The sequence below is a fragment of the Alosa sapidissima genome, chromosome 11, assembly GCF_018492685.1.
Source record: "Alosa sapidissima isolate fAloSap1 chromosome 11, fAloSap1.pri, whole genome shotgun sequence".
Lineage (NCBI taxonomy): Eukaryota > Metazoa > Chordata > Actinopteri > Clupeiformes > Clupeidae > Alosa > Alosa sapidissima.
Genome location: NC_055967.1, coordinates 19560929 through 19584054, shown reverse-complemented (window position 1 = coordinate 19584054; position 23126 = coordinate 19560929). Strand labels below are relative to the sequence as shown.

The window sequence follows — 23126 nt, the reverse complement described above, 5'->3', positions numbered from 1 at the left end:
GTGCTTATTCAGTAGAGCATTTAGTGCTCTCCCCAATCCCAGACGTTCACAGTGCATGTTTGTTTGTAATGGATGCAACCGCGAGATAGGCTATGCGTTTGACAATGAGTTGTTAACAGAACCAAGACATATAGCCCAGCAGCAATCTAGGGACTGGTCGTTATTTATTGAAGGGGCCACCGGAGGAATTTTGAGTGCTTCAGTTGGAAGTTGCATGACCCTCTCTTGTCTGCTAGAAATTGTTCAATGACCCTCCGACAGAATTGTTAAAAAAGACATGACCCTACCCTGCCAATTGTCTTCCGCCCGCGCCACAGCCACACACTTTGTGATAACGTTCTTAAATCAATCTTTCCCGTGAGCTTGCATGCTACCAGTCCTTCCTTTTCAAATGTGTTGCGCCTGTTTGCACAATTTCACAAATAATCATATGTGATTAATAGTATGACAAAAAAATCCCTGTTTTAATGTTTTCCCGTAGAATATCCCATATTTTAATACTCTCATAACAGCCCTGCCATCGGGCCTGTCTCTGTGTTGCCCTGTTGCTACCCCTTGCCCTTCCAACGAAACAGATGTCTTCAAATCATCGTTTTCCTTGCTTGAAGGCGAACTTAGAGTGATGTTAACCTATTTAAGTTTAACGGCGCGATTGTCGTGAGAGCACGATTCATTGGCGCTTGCATGTTCGGCCTTATGTCTACGTGCGCACCTGAGGCTACTCAGCTGCAAGAGAAATAATTTCCCCTGTTTGTATGTTCACTGCAGGTTGGCCTACCATAACTTACCAACTCTGCACTGTAGACTGGCTATTTATATTTTTCTGTGAAATAAGCAAATGTATTTGTTCAACTTTATGAAGCAGAATTACGCATAGGGTACTTGGAACATAATACATTTGACAAAGGACAGATGAATGTTGCTAGTGACAAAATATTAACTTTCAGTGTTTTACGATGTCTTTGTCATGGGGAAGTGTTTTTCCCCATGCATTTATTCTAGGTTACTGTCAGTGACTGCCGTGAGAGAAGCGGGTTCTGTGTTTCGTTCATGTCAGTGACTGACGCGAGAGAAGTGGGGTCTGTGTTGTGTTGCGTTGCGTTAATTTATTTTCATTGGGCATACCGTGCCGTGTCGTCCACAGCTCTTCAGTTCTGACAAAGCCAAAATTACTCCTTTTGAAACAATGAGTGCAGGAAGCGCGTTTGTATGGTTATATTGCTTGACGGGGGGGGGGGGGGGTCCCAAGCAGCTTTCAGCCATAAGGCTACTTTGAGAACATTTCAATTCACCCGACACTAATATTCAAAATGTTGAAAACTATTTCGGCATAGCCTATAAAGCAGTTTAATTAAATGGAATGTTAGTTGTAAACAAACGAGCTACTTGGTGAGGCTTGGCCTCACAGATGCGCTCGTGCCTTAGATGGCAGGAAAAATCTTCACGATAGGCCTATTAACTAACCACCCGATTCACATTGGCTGGGGGGAAGGGGGGCCATCAGACAATTGTGCCCAGTTAATCTGGCCCTTCCCCCAAAAAATCACACCTTCCCACCTCTGACATCTTAAAAGAAGTCAAGAGGACTCCTTACTCACAGACCTATTCACAAACCTGCGGTTTTGAAATCCTATGCAGCTACAGGAGCTTCCAATCGCGAGGAAGCAATTTTGCATTGTAGGCATAACTAACATGCAATAACGCCGCCAACAACAACCAAAACTAGGCTAATCATTGTCAACATGTAAATTAAATGTAACATTAGTGTGAATCAAATTAAAATGTTCTCTTTTGCAAACGTAGGCATAGTAACAGAATCATTTAATAATGTTACAAAGATACTACATCAATCCGTATGTTTCATTGGGCTACTAGGCTATTTGTTTTGCCTTGATTCATTTAGGCTAGGCCTTTTTATTCAGGGGCCGTATTCACAAAGAATTTTAAGGCTAAAAGTAGCTCCTAACTGGCGAATTTAGGAGCAACTCCTAAAAATAATGGGCGTGTCACTCCTAACTTCAGGACTCCTAATTTTTTCACAAAAAGTAATTCACGAAGCATTTTAGACCTAAATGTAGCACCTAAGTCTGGGACAGCTTAAGTCGAGAGGACTCCTAACTCACTAAGACCTATTCATAAACAGCTTTTTTGTGGCATTTTACGTTGCAATGTTTTGAAATAGCCTATGCGCAACAGGAGCTTCCAATCGCAAGGGAACAATTTTGCATTCATAAAAGGGATGCAATAACGCCACCAACAACAACCAAAACTACTCATTGTTAACATGTAAATTAAATGTAACGTTTCATTGTGAATCAAATTAAAATGTTCTCCTCTTTGCAAACGTAGCCTAGGGATATGGTGACAGATTCATTTAATAATGTTGCAAAGGTAGGCTACTGCATCAATCCATAGGCCCATGTTTCATTAGGCTACTAAGCTATTTGTTTTGCCTTACTCTTTATTCATTTAGGCTAGGCCTTTTTATTCAGTTATTAATCATCTTCCGTCCTTCGCACTACTTGTGTAGCGCACGCATTCTCCGACCTGTCACCTGTCAGTCATCATCGGAAGAGAGGTGTTTGGAATTCCCGCGTTACAATCGTCAGCCAATCAAGGTGGTCACTTCAGTCAAGCTCGTGCATGAGTAATGACGTCACCCATAGCCACGAAGACTCACTCCTAGTTTAGGAGTTGTCTGAAAGGCTTTGTGAATAACTTTTAAGAGAAAACTCCAATCTAAAATCTTTAAGTGCGAGTAGTAGCCTACTCCTAGTAGTAAGATAAAAGCCTTTGTGAATAGCCTACGACCCCAGTTATTCATCATCTTCCGTCCTTGTGTAGCGCACGCATTCTGAGACCTGTCACTCATCATCGTAAGGGAGGTGTTTGGAATCATGCCCGCGTTACAATCATCAGCCAATCAAGGTGGTCACGCTTGCCCATTTACCCAAATTAATGGTCGAATATTACTGATGATCATTGTTATTTAAGAACATGCAGTGTGCGTAGGGTACCAAAACATCTTGCTCGTAAAAAAGCATCATAACGCACATTCTGGCGGGTCTGTTATTTACTGTAGGCTGCGCAAACCACATGCCTTTATTTTGGACAAGCCTGCATTCATTCATTCATTCAACCTTTATTTATTCTCGGAGGGTCATTGAGGGAAGCCCTCATTTTCAATGAAGCCGAAATTACAGAAGCGAAGCAAAGCGCTCCACAAACAAGACAACATTCGAGGCCTTCTGTTGAAGAATTAAAGCCTGCGCTGACAGTAATCCTCCTGCCCCTGATAGGCCTACCACAGCTGTGGATAGTGTGGAGTGTTCAAGTAATAACACAATCCAATGTGTGTCTCAATTGTCCCCCGCTGACCACCTCACACATTTCTCTAGATTTTGCAACGAACTTACATGACACAATGCCATAAAATATGCCAGTTTTAGGACACAGAATAATGTTTGTAATGATACCAGGTAGGCCAGGTATTGTCGAAGGTGCATGGTGAAGTGAAATTCTTACTTTGGAAAACAAACATTTGCCGATATCATCGCCGATCATCAGAATATTACAACAGATTCTGTGTTCTGGACTGTAGGTAACTTGTTAAGCCAGTGGTTCTCAAACTTTTATTTCATTCCCCACTTTGATCAAGGGGCATGACTGATGATAGTGGAGATAACGTGTTATCCCGAGGCTTTTGCAAGTCAGCATCTTCGACGGTAGTCTATTAAAAATATAAGTTTTCGATGTCCCAAACGGAGAGCCATACTTTGTTTTTAACGATCTCTATGTTACTCACAAAAATGTAGGCATGGGGACATGATGAAGTAGGTTATCCAACTGTCGTGTGTTAAATTATTGTGATTACGAGCCAGTGGTTTTCAAACATTATGCGTGACTCGGACATCTAACTAAATGCAACAGGCTCATATCGTCCTCGCATACGCAAAATGAGGACCAGTGTTTTGTCAAATTGCAAATAGCTATTCGTTTTAACTATTTTTTTACAAAAAGCACTTCATACTATCTTAATCTTGGAATATGGGGAGGGAAGTGGCGCGTCTGCAGTCAGCCAAATATGAATGTAATTATGCGGCATAAAGCAGATGTAATTGTTTATTGTACAGAAAAATAAAAATGACATGTCAAGCAGTCAATTGACTACATTGCAGTCAAGAAGTAGGCCAAATTAATTTACGAAACCAAAACGTGGGTCTAAGTTGTCTAAGCCTCTATTGCGTAGCCTGTTAAAAACGTAGCCAGATAGTACTAAATCGGCAACAACATTGTTTTCTGCAGAAGCCTACCCAAGGCTACAGATTAATTCTGAACAGTTATTTCTCTACTGGCTCAATTATCACACCACTGTTTTGATTTGCGTAGTTGCGTTAACCCCAACACTGACAATAATGTAGACAGCAAATTTCGATTTTCGTGTAGTCAAGCCTTAAGCCATACCCAAGTAGCCTAAATCGAGGTAATGTTTAATTATGCCTGATTTATTTTGTTATTGAATTCGTAGGCTGGGATTACTCTCGGCAACAATTATGTAAGGGACGGCAGGCAGAGCGATGTACAGTGGCAGAGCGACGCACAGTGGCTGAAAGTGGTACTAAAGCTTCACGCAGCTTCACGCCGCGTAATGCGCGAATGAAGTGGTCATTTGAAAGCGATGCCCACTGTATGCTGTGGGTGCTTGCGTTTCTTTAGGAATCCGCCGTCTTGGTTTGTATAGAAATGGATATTAAGTGACAACATACACGCAAGACGGCGGAAATACGAGACCGACGGTAAAAGGGGGAGTTCCAATAGTGTTTATCTCCGGTCAAACTCCTGCAGCTCGGTGACTGTCGAGCAGGGATGTGTTTCCCGTACAACTACGGAGGTTAGCTTTTTACTAACGTGGTATGATGCATCGTTCAACTAACCAACATCTAAGTTACGACTGTTTCCCAAAACTGTCGTACTTACATAGTACTGTAAAGGTTTCAGGACACCAAGCGTTGTTCAATGCAAGCTTTAATGAGTACGAGGGCAGGGACTCAGACACAGAACACAATGCAAACAGGGCAGGTTAAGTAGACACACACACTACACATACAGGGGAGGACGCAGCCCCCCAAACAAAAAGGATCACACACGAGGGAGAACTAAAAGGGGAACATGTTACAATAAAGACGCTAACTTTACACTTATAACTTAGGAGATATAATGACATAAACCCCCCAAATGTTTGCTCCCGTATCCCAGCATGCCCTGCGTGGGAGAACGCTACGCAATGTCTTGTGCGCCGACGTTACAGTACTTTGTAAGTTTGGACCATGATAGTTTCCAAACTTAAGTAGTCTGGACTAAGGTGGTTAATGACATGTAGTAGCATGTGAATGGGCACACAGTTTCCAAACTTCAGTAGTCTGGACTAAGGTGGTTAATGCCATTTAGCACGTGAATGGGCACACCTGCACATAACAGACTTAATGATGGACTACCTTAGTTTAATCTGTGAAATCATCTGTTTTTGTTTATTCAGGGTCATCAAGTTATTTAATTGGTTGATATAGGCTGACCTTGTAAATTAACGACTGCTTTGAATTAACGTTTAACACGTGTCATTTAAATGTGCTGGTGAAACAGTTGTGTACGCTATTGTTATTTACCCCTATATTCACCATTCATGCCGTCAGCTCTGTGGCGCAGTGATGATTTCCAACGGTGTACAGCATTTAACAGTCACCTGTCCAAGAGTTCGGATCTGGGTTGAGATTTTGACAACAATATTCACAAAGTTGTTTACCTAAGTCTATCTATTGTGCAGATCCATAGACTGTATAGAACTAGACAGTGTGGTTGCATTCAGCAGTGTTCTATGGAATTGAAGCCGCCGAGGCGACGCCATCTTGGAAAATTTGCAACCAATTTGAAGTGCGGCTGCACAGCAGAAGTTGAAGCATGCGCAGTGAAGAGGAGTCGCGGTCAGGCGCGCCCATTCGGCGAGTTAAACACGCCCCTTGTCGAGTGAAACCCGCCCCCTTCTCCTTTCCACAACGCAGGTCGATAATGAAGTCGACTCGGCGCCGAAGGCTAGCTGGCTGGATGAATTTTGCGGCCGTGAGTTAGCTAAACAGTACAAACAACAATCTTCGGTATGTTCTTGTCTGGTAAGTGTTCTTGTCGGTATGTGTCTAAGAGGGCTTATTATGTTGATTATAGACTGTGACAATTTAGTATGGTGAATACTAATGAGCTAACGACAGAAATACGGACAGCGAATTATACCTACATTACCGTTACCGTCAACGGTAGGCTAAGTTAGTCGTTGAATGATTGATGATGATTAGCACACAGCTCCCGTAACAGTCGATGCATGATTTACTCGGTTTTATTCATTTTTGCTGTTTTCAAATATCTCAATCTTAATGTATGCCATCTCAACATGGAGTAACCATTGACTGTACATGGGGATTACTAACACTAGACAGTCAGTACAGTTATGATGTGATAAAGCAACGTAAGTTAATGTTAACGTAATGTGAAGCATGGACCTTATCAACCTGTCATGTTAATGTGCCAGCGTTGCATTTTTTCTAACGTTAACGATAAAGACACCTCCGTTAGAGCTACTTCTGTGATGGTAGGTCATAGCATAGGCTGTAAAAAATAGATCGGTAGGTCGGTAGTTGTAGACCGCATAAGTGAATGATCGATAAATGAAACGCCTGCATTTAACACGTCAAGAACCAGTCACTTCCCAGCGATATCGGTGAACATTTGAGAAAGAAACACCTTAGTTTGTCATCTAACGTCCATGAGTCATACTGATAACGTTATTTTTCAAGCTGACGCAAGTTAATAACATTCACGCCGCATATTTAAATGTGTAGTTAACATTAGGGGGGCTGTGAAGTTTATTGCACACATATATTTAATTAATTGGTATTACTAGTGGTGTTGAGTGCTTGATTAGATGCTTTGTAATGTTGTAAAATTGTCTGAGTAACTTTATTGTAACTTTCCTTTTTTGCAGATGAGGTATGGGTGATGGCTGAGGTACTGGCTCATGTACTGGAGGTGGCGGCAAGGTGGTCTCCATGGTCTACATCGGTATGCCGTCAAGTGGTTTGGCTGAGGTGGCATGTCCTCCCCTTTTCTCCAAGTCCCCTGACATCCATCTCCCTGACATCATCACCCATCACCCACGGTCACTCAATCAACCTGAAGCCCCTTATACAGTACATGGGACATGGCACAGCACCACTACATTCTGAAAACACATGGCTTTCAATAACTTACGTGGCACCAAGAAAGATCTGCCGCTGCTCTGAACCTTCTGTTAATGTGACATTATTCATACTTGAGGCTGTACACATCACTTTGTTTCTATTTTCTTTATTGATGTCACCCAAACTTCAACTTTCTGTATGCCCCTGAACTCACACAAATTGTAAATTGCAATGCGCCATTTAACCAGTGGTGTAGTCTAGTTAGCTGTAGTGGTGGGTATACTGTGAGCAACCCCAAATGTTATTTAATATGTATCCTTGCCTATTTTAAATGGGTACACTGAGATGATGATGCTTTTTAAATGGGTTTACTGTGTAGTCCTGTGCATCACGTAGACTATACCACTGCATTTAACTGCTTTGGTATTTAAAAGTCAGAGGCCATTGCTTAGTATTTAACAGTAGCCTTCACAAAGATGTAGAAGTTAGAAGAATAATTATTGGTTATTAATTCAATGATCAAGATGTAAATCCCCAACCGCCCACTGCGGTCTTCTGATGAGCCTCTGTTGTGTCGACCAGTCTTAAACGCTAGGTCAAATTCAAGACTTTTCCTCAGTGGTTCAATGTTGGTGGAATGAGTTAGCCAGTGCTCATAGTTCTTTTGATAGTTTTTGGTCTTTTAAGCACTTATGCGTGGTTTGTATGCAGTAGTACTGTTTTATTTTCATTAGGCTGTTGATTAATTTGATATTGTGTATTATTGATATTCTCCTTGATGTAGTCTTACCATGTTATTATATTATTGATTGAATGGACATTATTACTTATTATTGCCCCCCCCCCCCCCCCATTATCATTGTTTATTTCATTAGGCTTTTGATTGATCCCTGTTTTAAGTATTATATTGTTTTGTATTTGTATGTCGCTTTGGACAGAAGCGTAACCATAACCATCATCATCATCATAATGTGGTATTTTCTTGTGCACTTGAAACAAAGAATAAAAATAAGTTTCTTTAAATGTAGTACAACTTTAACACATCACACACTGAACAGCAAAGTAGCTTCCTGATTATGTGTTAAATGTTTACAGAGTATCCTGATGTAGTAGGTCCATGTTCTCATATTTTTACAGCTGACATGAAGGCTGCTGTAACATATTCATGTTTATGTGGAGTACGCCCCTAGCGGCCCGGTGTATTATACCAGTGAATAAATTAAGTTCAGATCAGTGATCGCTCCGTTATTCTTTGTTTATTTAGACACTTGTATGTCAATAAGCAACAACAGAATATTACATGGTGTCAGAATAGCTAGTGTTTTATACTCTGTCGACAACACTTCAGCGTACCTGTGCCTCGGATGGATTGGGAATCAACAAATTTACCTCAGGCATGGAAAAAGTTTCGCCAGCACGTGGAGCTAATGTTCAGCGGACCGTTGCGTGAGAAAACGGAGGAGGAACAGTGCAGTTATCTGCTCCTGTGGATCGGAGAGAAAGGCAGGGATGTCTACAGCACCTGGACACTCACAGCGGATCAGAGGAAGAAACTAAAGAATTTCTACGACAGATGACACATACGTAAAGCCAAAAGCTAACCCCATCTTCGCGCGCTACAAGTTCCATCCGAGAGTGCAAGGGGAGGGGGAAGGCATAGATCAATTTATTACGGATTTGAAACTCATGATTAAAGACAGTAACTTTCGCGATGAGGACGACATGATCAGGGACAGGATTGTGTTTGGCACAAACTCCCAAAAAGTGTGTGAGAAACTGCTATGCCATGACCATGACCATGGACGTACGGGGGAATGTCCGGCGAAAGGACGAGTATGCAACAAATGCAAGAAGCCTAACCACTTCGCAAAGGTCTGCAGGTCATCACAACCACAGCGGCAGAAGCCCAGGTACCACCCCAAGAAAGTCCACTGCGTCAACGAGACCGACGAGGAGTCAACAGATGAGCTGTACATCCACACCATCACCAAAATTCACCCCGACACAACCAGAGAACAAGCGTTTGCAGAGGTAGAGCTGGGAAGACAGAGACACAAGTTAAAATTCAAAATAGACACCGGTGCACAGGCCAACATCATCCCAGCCGAGACGTTTCACAAAGTGTTTGGCAAGACACGACTGAGCCCACCAGACGGCACCATCTCTGGGTACGGCGGACAGAGACTGAGCATCGAGGGTTCGTGCAAACTCACCTGCATGTACAAGGACAAAAGTCACGCTAGGCTTCGACATCATGCACGCAAAAAGCTCACCACCTGTTCTCGGAATGCGGGCTTGCCTAGATCTCAACATGGTCAAGTTGGTACACATGGCCACTGCGCAGCCACACACGAGCATCACGGAGGAGTTCCCCGGTGAGTGCACCCTCCACCTGAATCCCTCCGTCACGCCAGTGGTGTGTCCACCCCGCCGCATCCCGCATGCACTGCGAGCCCGTCTGAAAGACGAGCTACATGAGATGGAGAGGATGGGAGTGATACAAAAAGTGACTGAACCGACCGAGTGGGTAAACGCATTAGTTGTTGTAGAGAAGCCCAAAACAGGAAAACTGAGAGTGTGTTTAGACCCCCGACCTCTGAATAAAGCCATACAGCGACCCCATAACCCGCTTCCCACACTGGACGACATCACACCACGACTGGCCGGTGCCAAATTCTTCAGCGTACAGGACGCCAGATGTGGATACTGGGCAATCAAGCTCAGCCACGAGTCATCCATGTTAACCACCTTCAACACCGTCTTCGGGAGATACCGATTCAACAGGCTTCCCTTCGGCATCATCTCAGTGCAAGACGAGTTCCAGCGGAGAGTGGACGAGGGGCTCCTAGGCGTCGCAGCGATCGTCGATGACATCTTGGTCTACGGACGCACCAGAGAGGAACACGACGCCAACCTGTGCGCACTGCTTGAGAGGACGAGAGAAAAGGGCGTAAAACTGAACAGGGAGAAGAGCATCATCTGCGTGCCAGAGGTGAGCTACTTCGGACACAAGCTGACACGAGACGGGATCAGACCCGACCACAGCAAGACCAAAGCCATCAACGAGATGCCGCCACCGCGCAACAAAGCAGAGCTCGAGACCATATTGGGCATGGTCACCTACCTTTCCCGCTTCGCTTCCAAACTGTCTGAAACCACAGAACCGCTCCGACAGCTGCTGAAGGAAGGCAACGAGTTTGTGTGGGACTCCAACCTCGACGCAGCACTCCAACGCATTAAAGACACGTGATGAGAGAGCCTGGACCAGTACTCACCTACTACGATCACACGAAAGACGTGAAGCTACAAGTGGACGCATCGAAATGTGGATTAGGTGCCGTGCTGCTGCAAGTCGAGAAGCCAGTGGCGTAGGCATCGAAGACGCTCAACGAGACCGAGCAAAACTACGCGCAGATCGAGAAGGAGATGTATGCAGTACTCTTCGGATGCAGGAAATTCCACCAGTACCTGTACGGACGTCAGGTGACAGTCGAGTCAGACCACAAGCCACTCGAGTCAATTATGCGCAGCAATTATGGCTTATGTCAGGCTTTATATCAATATTTGTGTCTCGTTATTTGATTTTCTTCATATTTTTGCATTAATGTCACTAGGAACAGGTCACATTTTGAATAAAATACACTTTTGGGACTCCCTGCTAATACTTTTGGGAATGCTATTTTTTATTTGTAATATTTCATTTGAGCTACATTTTACACTGATATGGCATGATTGCAATATAAACACAGCTAACAATGGTATTAAATTGCAGTAGCCTATGATTAAATGTAATGGAATATTCAACTAAGGTAGACTGCTGTTGTTCACAGCACTAAGCTATTTACTGTATGGTTACTAATATACTCCGAGTCTCTGGCCCTCTCTTAGAGCCAGGCATAGTGAGCTGGCCCTCGGAAGAAAACGTTTGGGGACCACTGTAATAGAGCAAATGAGGAGACATTGCAATGAGTAACTGTTGAGAAGTAGGAGTTACAATTGAGATATCAGTTTGAGGGTCAAACAATAGGGCACTCCATAGCATTTCAAACTTTTATTTTATAAAACAAAGCAAAACTGTTGTACTTTAAAATGGACTTTAAGCAATGGGAGCTTGCACAGATGCACTTTTAAAATGGACCATGTTAATGCCTTGATATGTTCTTTTTATAATGTGTATTCTTATTTATTTATTTTTTTGTGTGTGAGTGTGTATGTGAGTATTATTTTTAAAAGCTGCACAAGCAAATTGCATTGTACGGACCAACTGCACAATGACGATTTAAGTCTATCTATAAATCATACAACATGGAGAAATGAACTAATAAACAATAACATAAACAAACTGAACTTGTGCCAAAGCGTGCCATACTGTGTACAATGGTGGAAGAAAGCGTGGGCTGGTCAATCTGCGTCTTTTATCCTGGTGGTGGAACCAACCAAAGGGAGGAGGGAGAGAAGAGCAGAAAATAGAACATTGTTAGTTTCTGAGCCACTCAAAAATACAAAGTAAGACATTTGTTTGACCGTCTGCTTTCATAACTGTGGGAATTTTGATACAGCTCAAAGATCAGACACACCTTTATTAATCACTTAAACACAGAATGGGGGATGTGATAGCTACCACTCACATTTGCTATATGTTGCCCAATTGAAAAACAGATTTTATTGATATATTTGTCAAGCTTAACAAGTTTGTTGAATTCCCTCACCTCATCTAGTGAGTAAACTGTATTGTCAGGTTAGGATTAACCCCATCCAGCTTACCGCTAGGCAAAACCTTGTTTTGGTTGGACTAAGGCTATTCACTGTAAAAAAAAAAGGGGCATCTGAAAATAGTTTAGTTCAGAGTCCTGATGTCAGAAAAAGTAATTTGGGCAATTTGTTTTTGTCATCTGGGAGCTGGCTCCATAGTCCGAACGCATAACAACTAAATGCAGCGTTGCCTTGTTTAGTTCTGATAGTGGGTTTCAACAGGAATATTTCTCCTGTGATCAGTGAGGTTTAAGTGATGAGTATTGCTGGAACATGTCACACAGTCTCATTGAAGGGCAAATCTGGTGTAAACAACACAACACTTCTGCTGCTCTTACATAACTTGCACCACTATGCCACTTTCTTTCTTACTTAGGTCAAACAGAACTACCCAAGCCTTTTATTGGCCTGACTTTGCACTAGTATTTTATTGACTGTCTATGCACAATTTCAACCAAATTTTGCTGCTCTTATTTTTTCATTATTATATGTGCCCTCTTATTTACTTATTTACTTACTTTTTTGTTTACTTGAATGTTATGTTTGTCTGTGGACCTAAATTGGTAAAATATGTCTTGTCTTCACCGTGGGATAGTGAGAAACGTAATTTCGATCTCTTTGTATGTCTGGAACATGTGAAGAAATTGACAATAAAGCTGACTTTGACTTTTTGACTTTGAACTGATTCAAAGCCTTGTTGTTCGAGCTCACCAGGCACTGTCCAAAGGACAAAGAACAATAAAATGTGTCATAACCTAGACAAGTTATGGACAAGAAAGTAAAGCTGACTCAATATGGCAAAAAAGCCTTCAGTATCGTCTTTCCATTACAGGGTTTCCCCAGGTTTGACCACCCCAAATAAGACTTTAAGACCTTTTTAAGACCACTTACATGAAAATTAAGACCTACATCACACCCATTATGCGGTTGTAAAACACCAGATCAAATCCATAATGACAATTAAAACAACACTTCCCCATGATGTGCTGTCCTCTCCTTTCGACTGATTATGTTGATTCATTTCTGCCGGTGCGAAAACCCAAAGTATTGTTTGCGCATATTCCAAGAAATTAGACTAGTGTAGTTGTCACGATACCAAAATTATTGTTTCGATACCGATACCACATCAAGAATAGCGATTTCGATACTTCTTCGATAATTGTTAAAAAATGTATTTGATTTGGGGGCCCAGACCACCTTGACATCAGTAATATTGAATATAGTGTTATCATTCACACCAGTGGGCATCCTAGATTCTGCTTGACTCTTTCCACACACACGGAAAATTATGGCTTATTTCATATGTTTCTATTTCATACACCTTCGAATTCATACAAAGTGTACAGTTAATGTATAGTATTTTTTAATCTGCATAATTACTATTAATCTGCTTAATTGCTAAACATATTTAGTAATTTGAATACTTAACATTTATTTTTAAACTATTACACCTAGGCAAATTTTAATGTGGTGTGTAGGCCTAGGTGTAATTGAGTGCTTGTCACTTTAAGAAATACGTGAGTAATTACTGTAGCCTTCAGTCTCACTGTTTTAGGCTAGTGAATAGTGAAGACCTGAGCTAGCAGAATTAGTTAGCAAGAAGCTCTCTCCAGATGTAAAAGTTTGCAAAAGTTGCGCTGCCTATTTCTAAATGGCATTAAACCCAATAGTAGACCTACGTACATCTCATAGCCTAGGTAGGTTAGCAACACAAAGTTGAGAGGTGCAAGTGAGCAAATCAACTTGAGCCTATTATTATGACCACCGCGCAGCGTGGCATGTCCAAATTTCCGTCAAGGATTCCCGGGACACTGTAAGACCGGGGTACACGAAACTTGGTGGGCATGTAACCCCACATGGATAGCATGGATCCTCCTGTTTTCGTTTTGATCTGTAGCCCCCCTGCTGGACTGGACCCCCGAAAGGAGGGTAGGGCAGACACAGTTTTCTGTGAATATCTCGAGAACCGTAGGGTTTAGGAGGACCTTTTTTTTTTTGTATGTTGATCTCAAAGGGCCATGTCAACCCATTCCATAACCACTCATTTCATGTATAGCACCACCCAGTAACACCCTGTAATCGCAGGTATCTGTGACCTAACATAGTCAATCTCTGACGTTACGTTCGACCCTGTTGAATTTTCACATTGTTGTTGTTTTTTCTCCCATTTCACCTTTCTTGCAGGCTAGTATAATTAAAATTTAAGACCTTCGTTTAAAAAATTAAGACTTCGGCAACAGAATTTAAGACTTTTTCAGACCTTAATTAAGGAACATGACATTTAAGACCGTTTAAAGACTTTTAAGACCCCGCGGCTACCCTGCATTAGGTCAGGAATACCAAAAGTACTTCTATACGGCTCTGGGCTATACTTCCCTGTCCATAACTCAGAATTGGCTGTGCCACATTTTCTTTTTCCTATGAACAGCACACAGTGATTTCCAACAAGAGCTATCGATCAATTCATACCGGATTTGTCCTTTAAGTGATTTGTAAACAAGTAGGAGTGCTTTAGGGTCAATCCGGTAAATGAAAGACAATGACTCAATATTACATCTAAATTAGCCCAAAACATTTAGCTCTGATCACTCAAGAGACACTGACAATTGTCAAGAACAAAAACAAAATACAGAAAATACAGCATACACCATACAACAAATATTGTTGGTGAGTTAATCATTTTGGTTAGTCATTTTTTTTACTTTTGATGTATGTTCAGCCCATCTGTAAAATATCTTCATAAAAGCTAGTGGAAATTTCGCCTCTATCATTTCTATGACAATGTGATTTTGTAGCTTTTGTAGCTACACAGTTTGATGTTAACTGTATAAAGGTTGAATCATTTTAGTGCAATAGAATCCTACCCTTTATAAAAAGCCCACCAATAATGCTCACCACAATTGGAAATAATTTAAAATAAGAGAAAATTACCCCAGCTTCATGGATGTTTTGGAACCTCCAGCCCTCGTAACAAAAGCCTTCTTGACCTTCGCACCAGTGCGCCTAAATATTTTTTTCCACTCGCACGGCATCAAATGGGTGCACTGTAGAGCCCTGCCTTCACCATACCTAGATATATCATGGTTTTATTTCAGTTAGGCTAATAGCTGGTTTGATTTGCATGCTACAGATTCTATTAATTGCAAAAGAAATGTTGACCGCTAAGTTATTCATGACTGCAGATGCTGACTTGCCTATTTCTCGATCCCTCGACCGCAGCAACGCTACTTCCTAGTTTACCTGGGTTACAAGAATGCCCTTTAACTCCTGTTACAATATTCTGTAATTTATAGCAGGTTAAACAAAAGTGAGAACATATTGTGGGGAAAAATATACTTACCATTTTGGTACGCTGTTTGTTCAGCAATTTGATCAGATGGTCTAGCGCAGTCTTTTTAAAAAAGCTGCCGGCCTCTTTTCAGTGGCACTGAGCTGGAACCAGTTTAAACCAGTGGCAATAACGTTAGCTTCGTCATCTTTACTGACATCCCAAAGACATTTTAAAATTCCGTGCATTTTGGCTACAGCATGGCTTAACAACATTCAAAACATACAGATTAAAGCTGTATAAGGCAAAGTAAGCTAGCAACATTAAATTGTCTAACGTTAGCTTATACAAGCGGCACAGCCAGTGATGTTACTTACAAGTAGCTAACATTAACTATCTAGCTAACTTTATGTGCTGCTTCGCCAGGTTGTTCAATGATATATTGAGTCTAAAAATATGCAAGAACTTTAGCAAATTACCAAAATGTTAATGTACCTTCTCTGAGTTTTCGTGGTGGCACAATCCTTCATACCCACACACCGTTTCACTTGGTTTCACTGGGCGCCAAATCTAGACTGCATTTTCTGGTAGGAGTCTTCTGCATGCGAGTTTGTCACGTCCGACCATCATAAACCTCTGGAGTCTAACTTGATTTCTCTAACTTGCTAACAAGTCGCAAGTTAGCTCTGGGGTAGCAAAAATCAAATTGTGCCGCCTTTACGTACCATTAATTATAATATCTACTCAAAGGTTGAAGACAAAAGTGCATTCAGGAAAACGTCTGCATCTCCGATTTCGTCGTGCGCGAGAATTTAACAGGTGATCTCCTTATATGGGCATAGATGGTAGCTTTTTTGTAGGCGAACTTCAGAGGTCTGTCAGAGCATCGTCATGTGTGGTGGTCACATCACATGGTTAGGCCTACTGTTTGCAAATGTGAACTTGAAAATATGTGCAATTAAAACAAATAAGCCAATGAAAATCATTTGAGAATTGTTGTACAACAGCTAGAGCTCTTACAGATCAGACTAATTTATAAAACAAATAGGTCTGGATGAGCATTACATGAGTTCACTTAGAGAGCTCTCTGATGGATAAGCCTGAGTAAAATATGAGATATATAAATTGAGCAAGTCTGAGTATTGTATAAGCCTTTGCTGAGATCTCTTTTGTAAATCAAAAAAGGACTAAACTGAGATGACTAGAATGAGAACGGTTCAAGCTTGTGAAGAGATCTCTTTTACAGAACTAATGGAGCCTAATCTGAGATTTACCAAAAAGATCTAGCCTGGCTAGCGCCACCACTTCTCAATGAGACGTGGTCTGGGAACCAAACGTTAATTTTCTCGTATTTGAAAAAAATGCCCAGATCCGTTTATTGGGTGCCACGGATGTCTATCAAATGCGTCTGTGCATAGCTCATCATCGTCTTGCTTTCCCCCTTGTTCTGTGATTGGTCCCCTATCTCAGGCGAAAATTTGCTCCATGGTCTCCAGGCTGCCTTAGCAGTGTGAATCAAATCGCAGCATGGGAACACCCAGGCTAAAAAAGATCTGAAATGAGAATTGCATGAGTTTACAGAGAGAGCTCTCTGGTGGATCAGCCTGAGTAAAATATGAGATGTATAAATTAGACAACACTGAGCATTATTTAAAATATTGATGAGATCTCATTTGTAGATTAAAGGGAGTCTACACTGAGATAACTTAACTCTTTTGCTCCAGAGACAAACCTGAGAAGCGGGAGACAAAAGCAATAATCTCATTTTTATATCACTGTGATCACATTATTGTCTACGAGAAACAATTGAGAAAGAGAGGAGCTCTCATTTTAACATTTTCTTTCCTCTGGGTGTTTAACTGTAGCTAGAGTGTAATGTTAGATTATATGTAAGTTAAGTACAGAACTGACTGTGCGCCCAAATTTTTGTCTGTGCTCCTACATTTTTTAACTTGGGTGCACAAGTGCTCCTGGAAAAAAATGTTAGTGTAGAGCCCTGGTATAATGGCAGAGCCAGCGAAAACCCTTGACGGAAAATGCAAAGAAAAGGAAAAGAGCTTCAGACCGAGCGAGGGGGAGTTTCGTAGCGAAAAACATCAGGCTTCCCTGGTGTCCCTTTAAGAAATAATTTTAATTCAGCTCAACCTCATTGAAGTGCTGGATAAGACAGAAGACATCTTCCTGGGACACTAGTGTATTTTCCCAGCTGTCACGTTATAGTTTTTAAATCGAAAGTGGCTTTGGTTAACGATAGTAGCAACGCCTGCAAACATCAAAAATTGCAGTTGGAAAAATGTGTAAATGTATTTACAGCAAAAGTAGGCCCACGTATATTGTATCCTGATTGCCAATGCTGTGTAGTGTTAGTGTGTAAAGTTTAGGCGAAGTAAGAAGAAATGTTATGAATCTCTGAATAATTTGGTTAGTTAGGCTGGACCAATGATTTCAAAGTTAGTGCCCGTCACGATGCAAGTGTTGGAAAGGAATCCTAATCGTGAGTGACCAGACTCTAGTCACTTGGCGAATTAGTTTTGTTTACCAGGCTACATTGGAGATGGAGTAGAGCTGCATGCAGTCAGGTAGTGGAGGCACTGGCTCATCCAAGTAGGTCTGGGTGTGTTCTAAGAGAAAGCAAACCAATTATGTCATGCAACACCCAACCACCTTCTCTCGGAGCAGCTTCACAACCTTCTGGTTGTAAGCCAGTGTAGAGACACACATACACACAGTCAAGAGGAATACGCACGTACATAATTTACTATACTGTAAATAGTATGAAATCTGTAGAGAGACTGATGGAATTTACCAATATGCCCTGGACATAGACACACTCAGGAACTATAGAGGCTTTGTATACATGCATAATACATGAGAATACATGCATACAGAAAGAGACAAACAGAAAAAGATCCTATGGCTTTAAAAGCCATTACTGCCTTTCAGTAAGAGGGAAATACCCACTTGTAGATCAGGATGGCAGAGAACTGCAGCTGCAGGCACAAATCCATCCTTTGCCCTCTTTGTGGCAGTGCTGGCGCTCGAAGTGCTCTGTTGCCACGTAGCTTCAGCAATCCACTTCCAGAACCTGCCGCACAGTCTTGTAGAACCCTACATGGGAACAGTAGCACACAGCGGCAGAGATGGTAGGGGAACCACAGGAACAGGTGGTTTTCAAATCGACCTGGATTGCTGGCCGCCCGGCTAGATCGCTGCCGCCGACTCCGACTCTCTTGCACAGCCAGGCCTTGATGATCACTCCTCACTCTTCTCGGGCGGGCTTTCGTAGGCTTTCTAGCAGCCCTTACAAGGGCTATTTACAGCTGGGGCTTGAAGGGCCCCGGCCCTGTGGTTAGGTCGCCTGCCCCCAGCATCTCTCCCGAGATGGGGGCAGCACTGCAGCATGCTCCTTGATCAAACGAGGCCTCCATTTTGTCTTCTGACACCACTGTAACATTTATGCGTCAGGAGCCAGAGCTTAGTTTAAGGCAAACTTTTATTCACCATCATCGGGAGCAGGGACACAGACCTCATAAACAGCACACACTAGGCAAGTCAAACACACACACACACTACACATACAGGGGTGCGCAGCCACCCACACAAAAAGGATCACACACGAGGAAGAACTAAAAGGGTAACACGCTACACTAAAACACAGACATTAAACAGTAAATAAAGGCATTTACCCACATAAAACACCCCAAAGTTCACCCCCGCATCCCAGCATGCACTGTACCAAAGTCCGTAGCACAAAGTCCGGAAGCACCGACGTTACACTATTGTAACGTCGGTGTCTTTTGGACTGAGTGCTAGCCTCCCAGAATGCAATGTGTGTGAATGCTGGTTTGTGTAATTTGATTGTTGATTGTTTGATTTGATGATATTTAAATGTTTTCCCCACAGACATAGTCACTTGTTACAGAATACCACATTAAGCCTATCTCCTTTAACCCTTTAGCCGCCAGGGTTTAAAAAAAAAAAATTTGGATTTTTACGTCAACCTTTCAAAAGGCCATGGCTTGCAAGTGGTCAGAGATAAAGTCCCACTGTAAATGTAAAAATCATTGAGTATGAACAAAAGTTTATGAAGGGGGTAAATTTACTCATCTAATTTGCATGACAACACTGGATGGTAACCACCGTGAATTATGCACATTTCAGTAAATACTAGATGTTGAACATATTTGAGCAGTTTTACTTTCTTTTTTTGTCATTTCACCCACATAACAAATGAACAGGAAAACAGTAAAATCAGAAATGTAAACCAACAATAGTAAACTATTACTATCACAAACCCTATGCTACTATACAATAAAGTAGCCTGGTCAAATCAGTTCCTATCGCGGGTGACTCGGGTAGATCTTTAGAGCCCTATTTTTACAACCCCTGCTGTCTATATCACGTCCATTATGGACACTATTGCCACTGGCACCTCCAGCTAGCCTGGAAAATCCAGACCCTGATAATCTAGAAAGAAGGGTCTGGCCAAGAACAGTGGAATGGCCCAACTCGAGGGGCGGCAACAAGCATGCATTTAAAAATCTCACTGCACCAGTGTTGCGCACAAGCGGCCCGTGGTCGCCCGATATTTTAATCAACCCGACCGCAACTCGGACCGCGAGTACAAAATTATACCCGACCCGCGATCCGACCCGCTTTTTTACAAAATGTGTGCTTTTGGTTATAGCCTGCATGCAGTGTGACAGTAGGCCATTTCATTTTCAAAACAAACTAATTTATTTGCGAAACTTTATGCAGTAGAACTACACGCAGTAGGCATGCAGGACATAATGTTTGCGCAGGAGAGAGAATGAGAATAAGAGCGCAAGCACGCACGCAACCACCAAGGATTAGAACACTAGGATAAGATTTGAAGGCCATGGACATACATCTTTCTTTCGAAAACAGAAATGGTGAGGCCAGGGGCGTCACTAGACCTTATTCACTGGGGCACGTGCCTTAGTAAAAGTCTCCAGTGCCCCGGTAAAATTCTAGCGCGGCTCTAGCTGGAAACGGCATTCATGAGCGCATCTCTGTGCCTGCTTTAAGGCTTCTACATACCTGACGCACCCAACCGGTAGCGCGACAACGTGACGTCAAATTGACGTAGATCTTGCTGGCGCGCCAGGATTTAAAAGTCATGACCAGAGCCTGTCACTTACCAGCCAATAAAAAAAAAAAACAAGGAATAAAGAAAGGGGCCATAATAGCCAATCAGGAAATAGCACCTCTGTAGCTGGGTAAGATTGAACGCAACAACCAATGAAAATCGTAAGCGTAAGAACTGGTTTATAATGCTGAATGAAGCACAAAGCTTTACTAAAGCACATCCACTGTTTAAAGTCACAAACACAACAAACTAAGGTAACTTTTATGCATGCGCGAACCTATACATACCGGTAGATATGGCTGTGTAGTCTGTGCCATAACATTTATTCCTGCAGGCTGCCCGTTTTGGCTGTCATACTTTTAAATGGCTTCGCCAGAAGTAGGCCTAGACCATAACTTGTACTACTGTCATCTTCTTTAAGAACTTTTCCCAATATTTCCCATATCGCTTTTCCTGAAGGGATGTTTTATTATTTTAACTCGCGTCTTGCTTCTTTACTGTTGACTTTACTGTATTGATGCTTTACTGTATTTATGCTAGCCTTCTCGTGATATTTTAAGTAGGCCTATTTGTAGAACATATATATTTCATTAATTTTAACTGACCCGCCCGCAAATGACCTGAATATCATTAAAATATTTTGTTTATGACTCATAACCGCGGGCGACTCATTATTTCGGGCAGACCGCGCAACACTGCACTGCACGCAATTGGATAACACTAGACCATGTTTACTCTGAATGATTTCAGACTTCGACGCAATCGGATAACACTACGACCAATGTGTACTGTCCTCCAACGTTGCAGCGCTGTCTTCATCAGTTTAGCTGGTTCCCCGGAATGTTGGGGTAAAAGTAAGTGCATCATTGCTCTTTGCCAGAGTGTCTCGCAGAGACAATTCCATTGTGCTCTCACTCTGGATTTCCAGGGTAACCTCCAGCTATGTTGGGCATAGAAATAAGCATGGTATGCTTAGTGGACACTGTCGCAAAGACGCACCTTCATTCACAGACGCACCGTGACTATCAGTCAATAGACGATCGATCATATTCTCCAAAAGGCAGATATTCTCTTTCAGAATCAGAATAGGTGAATAACAGACCCAAGACTTCACACGTGATTTTTTTTTTCAACATTTGGTGTATTTCTGCTTCAATTTGTGCAAAACTATGGCCCGCATCGTTTCCGTGTTATGGAGGAAATGCACGTCTTCTTCGTGTGTTTCTCGCGTGTACACTGTACTCGGGTCTATTGTCTGTTTTATTCAGTAATGACGCTTGTCGCAATATTGCGACTTGGGTGGTTAGAGGGTTAAAGGGACACCAGGCAAGCCTGAGTGCTTTTTCTCTACGAAGCTCACCCTAGCGTCTGTACGTGTCGATGCGTTTGCGAGCCCTTGCTCAGTGTGAAGCTCTTTTCCTTTTCTTTGCATCTTCCGTCAAGGGTTTTCGCTGCTTCTTTGCCCACTTTGCCACACATGTTTGCAACAATTGCTAGCCGGTTTTTGTTAGCCTGCCTCTGTGCTGGGGATGCAGGATGTAAAAATTGATCCTGCTTCTCGCGATGTCTGAGACTTTGTGAGACTGAAGGTTGTGCAGGTAGGATACACCGAACTTGCAAGCGGGATATTCTTCCTACAGGCAGTAGGGGCGGGCGAGAGAGTCTTCATTCACCCTGTAATGAGTCATTTAACCATATGCCGACTTACGAAGATGATGAATTAACACGAAAACGTTGCCTGGTGTCCCTTTAAAAGCACTGTCAGAATAGTGAAAAAGATTGTAACGAGTATGTCATCGCCTACCGTGACAGAGGCTGTTGTCAAAAAAAAGCCAGCCGCACTCCTGACTCCTCCTGCTTTGGAGAGGACTCATGGAAGAGATGCTGCAAGAAGATGAGGTGCAGCTGAAGACAAGCAGCAAGAGGAAGATGACTAGGAGTAGCAGGTACAGCACCTCGGTGTTGATTTGCCGTATGGGAGAGAGATTATAGCCTGTTACTAAAACATCTTATAATTTGTTAACAGTTTTTCGAGGGGGTGGTATTCACAATATATAATACCCTTCATTAAAGATCACCAAAACAGTTTGAAAATTGAAATCATCGCATAAACCTACTCATCAATTTCTATTATTAATCGCATAGCAGGATCAGTTGCACCCTCAAGGCCTGTTATGCTGACGTCTGACCCGTTCACACTGTACAGTGTGGGACCATGGCTATGGTGCTGCTCCTGGAACTTTCAGTTTCAGTAACTCAAGCAAACATAAAAGCAAACTTCAGTGCAGAGGTTCCCAAACTGTGAGGCGCGCCTCCCATGGGGGGCGCCAAATAATTTGAGGGGAGGCGCGGAAGGTTGATTCAAAAAAGAAGGAAAAACGTTTATTTCATGTTAGAACTATCTATGTTTTTTTTTTAATGATTATGTAATTGTCAACATTATAAAATCGAAATAAATCATAGAAGAGATGTATACTAAATCTTTGGGATAGTGGAAAGTATTATTGATCCCTATCCTGAGTGAGAATGTATTGTGCCAAACTTCATAACGTAATTTAGCAACAGTGCCGCCAGCCGAGCTAGCTGCAAGTTTCCAGTGAACGGTAACTTGGAGCTTGAGCTTAACAGCCTTACAACACTGTTTACAGCTCTTCGAGTCACTGTAAAATGTATTTTTTGGTACATAGCTAATTTAGATAAACTTATGGTGTGGGTGCTTGCGTTTCTTTAGGAATCCGCCGCCTTGGTTTGTATAGAAATGAATATTAAG

At 42.2% G+C, this 23126-nt stretch overlaps 1 long non-coding RNA gene across 1 annotated transcript; it reads right to left on the bottom strand.

Moving 5' to 3' along the window:
- Positions 1–368: 368 nt before the first annotated feature.
- Positions 369–21845, bottom strand: LOC121724344. Its single transcript, XR_006035188.1, has 3 exons — positions 21652–21845; positions 9982–9986; positions 369–379 (listed from the first exon to the last, which is right to left on the bottom strand). It is a non-coding gene; the product is annotated as an uncharacterized LOC121724344 (long non-coding RNA).
- Positions 21846–23126: the final 1281 nt, after the last annotated feature.